The 3,472-nt window shown below is 48.7% G+C and overlaps 1 non-coding gene across 1 annotated transcript; it reads right to left on the reverse strand.

Moving 5' to 3' along the window:
• Positions 1-289: 289 nt before the first annotated feature.
• Positions 290-363, reverse strand: TRNAT-AGU (transfer RNA threonine (anticodon AGU)). The gene has a single exon. It is a non-coding gene; the product is annotated as a tRNA-Thr (tRNA).
• Positions 364-3,472: the final 3,109 nt, after the last annotated feature.

The following is a 3,472-nucleotide window of genomic DNA, read 5'->3' on the forward strand; positions in this document are numbered from 1 at the left end:
ACACACACCCATTGCACACCCACAGGGTGTTTGTTGCAATTACTCACACCCACAGGCTGTTTGTTGTATTTACTCACACGCCCCGCGCTGTTTGTTGTATTTACTCACCCCCCACCGCACACGTCGTTGTAGTTACTCACACGCCCCACGCAGTTTGTTGTGTTTACTCACACTCACCCCACAGTTTGCTGTAGTTACTCACACGCCCCGCGCAGTTTCCCCCTCTCTCGGGCTGGGCCCGTGGCGGCCGGTAAAACACCGCGGGGACAAAAAGCCGGCTCCCCGGCCCAGGCACCGCTGGGATTCGAACCCAGGATCTCCTGTTTACTAGACAGGCGCTTTAACCAACTAAGCCACGGCGCCGCGCGTTGAGCGGCTCCTCCGTGCGCCATTGAACGGCTACAGAGGGGCTGGACCTGGTCTGTCCGTCCGCCCTGCCGGCTCTGCCCCGTGCGGGACCGCGAACCGCGCTCCGCCCGCCCTGGCTGCGGCACAGCGCACATAGAGAGCGAGGAAAATGCATAAATGTCGGCTTCTCAGGCATTTATGGGCGAGACTGCCTCCAGAGCTCCAGCTCTGCCTCATCCTGCAGGGCCTCAGCTGGCTGCGGTTCATGGTGTTATAGATACATACTATAATATTGGATTTTTGCAAATTTTAAATGGATTTTATATGTGTGGTGTTAAAGTTACTTGTTATAAAGATACAGTTTCTATTTCTTTTGTTATTTAAGCTGATATCAATGTGCTTGTGTTAAATGCCTGCTGGGATGGGATAACACCCAATGCACACAGGATGAGCACACCTGGACACATCTGCCAGCCATCAGCACTCACCCTCTGAAGGCAGAATGTACCAAGGCCCAAACTGGAGGGGATAAAAATGGACTAAAACCACAACCAAGGAATCTGCATGCTCTGAAAAGGCAGACCCAAGGAGAAGCCATGCTGAACAATTCTTAGAGCATGTAAACTATTTTAGGGGAAAACTTTACTATGCATAAGAGACTATGAATATGCAACAGGCTGATTGAAGGGAAAAGGTATTAAGGCGTATCCCCGAAGCGAGTGCCAAGATGCACCCGTCTGTAATAACCTTTGATCTGTGGTTCTTGTCTCCTACCGTCCTTCCTTAGCCTTGTTTGATTTCCCAGGGGAGTGCCGGTGTTTCTCACACCGATAAACCGGGGCCGAGCCGGGCCGCGCACCGGCTGCAGTTCCGCCTCCGCCGCCAGGGGCGCTGTGGCTGCGGCCGGGCCGTGGCTCCCCCGCGCCTGCAGGGGGCGCTGTGGCTGCGGCAGGGAGGGAGGCACACGGGGTTTCCCCTGCCCAGCCGCAGGGGCGGGCGGTGCCTCAGGGCGGCGGAATGGCGGCGGCACAGCGTGGGCTGGGGCAGCGCGGGAAGCTCTGCCGGAACCTGCGGGGTGTCGCGTTAAAATGGAGCCAAAAATCCCTGGCAGCAGAGGCAGATAAACAGCAGGGCTGGGCTGCTGCAGTCCTGGAGACGCTGCCGCCGGGAAGGGATTGGGGTCGGGGTTCCCTTCCCGGCGAGATCGGGGTTGGAAAAGGTCCCGATCCAAGAGCTGCTCTTGCGAGAGTAAGAGTGAATAGAGAGAGTGGAGTCAGAGCAGGATGAACACTCCGCAGTGGCAGCGAATCCTCTTGTAATACATGTTAGAAATAATTCATGCTATCAAAGAATGTATTTTATAAAGATTGTGAAATCCAAACGAGTCTCAGACCACAAGCAGCCGGAGGGACGGATGTCTATTCAAACTCCAAAATTTGGCTTTCGATTGATCATTTATAACACTCTGGGCAGCAGGTCTGGCACCAAAACCACCCCTGTGCACTCTGATCTGAGAGTGAGGAGCTGAGCCCAGCCCCGATCCCAGCCAGAATATCCAGGGATCTCTGCACTTCTCAAGGGAAAGCCCCACAGCTAAGAAATACTGCAGTCAGCTGCACTCTTCCTCCTCCTCCTCTTCTGTCTCCCAAGCATCATCATTGACATCTCTTAGGCAACATGTGGGAGAAAATTCCGTGAGAGATAAAGGAAAAATCCTAAACTCCAACACACAGCTAAATAGAAAAAAAATACACAAAAATTTTATTGATTTAGAAAATCAAGGAGGTATCTTGTTCAAAAATTAAAATACAGGCACTTTGAGAATTGTTAGTTTGACTGTGAATAAAACCAAAGGAGAGTTCAGTGTGCAAAGCATGCTTTCAGGTTCAGTACTCACAAACCTGTCTGTATTTGTATGTCCCCAAGCCATAGGTGCCTTTTCCCCATAGAACTGCTATTTAGTTATTCGAGTTGCCCAACTCAACTGGCACCATTGGGGTGTGAGCCCAGATTAATCTGGTGACAGCAGTACAGGAATCATCCTCACTACAGCATTCAGGTCTGCAGGTGCAAAAGAAAACAGCCAACTCCATCGCAGTGTAAAAATTCACATGAAGAGAAGAGCTGTCCAGAGCAGCAGCGGGAGAGGAATGGCAGATTTGTCTTTACAAACTACCTGTGTGTCTGCTGGTAGATAAAACCAGCACTGAGAGAAAAAAGGAACAATGGGAAGGATTCCACTGATTGATGAATGGAAAAAGATATTTTCTTTTACAAATAAACTTTAGGTTTGCTGATAAATGAAATTCGACATTGAAGGATGAAAGAAACAACGGGGTAGAAAAACCCCTAAATTCCATAAGAATTAAAAATGAAAAGGGAGGGTTATATCTTAGAGGGAAATCTTTGGTATCAGGTGTGTCAGGAAGTCTGAACCTCTCAAGTACCTCATCCAAGGGGGAAAGAGAGAAGGGAAATGTGGCTGGAAATTGGGATAAAAAGGGAGGTTGTGTCCTCCAAAAATTGGAGAGATCCCAGGGGAATGCCCCATGGCCTTTCCCTTTATTCAAATAAAGAAAAAGGGCTCCTCTGTCTCCTTTTTGGACATAAACCTCTGGTGTTTGTGGATTGATTTTCCTAACAAGTGGTTTGCAGTAGCACTTATTTCATGTTGTGGAGGGACCAAGAGATGTCTCTGATCCAGGAATTAATCCAGGGCAGTGAGAAACAGCTCCCCAGCACTTCCACTCAGACACAGGCTAACTGGGCAATCCGATTATTTCTCTTTATTCATCCAAGTTACAGATGCTGCCTTCAAATCCAAAGCTCTGTGATTGATTCTCAGATATTCATCTCCCTTTTGCCTTTCCTCTGATGCCAGCCTTTGTCACATTTTCAAAATTGATGGGGTTCCCTTTGCTGTCCTTCATGTTCTGAAGAATTCATCTATAAATAACTGGAAATCTCTCTCATAATAGAAAATCCTACCAATGCCTAGAACAGAGGCTAGACAGTGTTAAAAGAATAAAGTAGGCATTTATTAAAGGCCTTTGTCAGGAAAATTAATCCACAAACACTAGAGGTTTATGCCTAAAAAGGAGACAGAGGAGTCCTGTAACTTTAT

Source organism: Ammospiza caudacuta, chromosome 13, assembly GCF_027887145.1.
Source record: "Ammospiza caudacuta isolate bAmmCau1 chromosome 13, bAmmCau1.pri, whole genome shotgun sequence".
NCBI classification, from domain to species: domain Eukaryota; kingdom Metazoa; phylum Chordata; class Aves; order Passeriformes; family Passerellidae; genus Ammospiza; species Ammospiza caudacuta.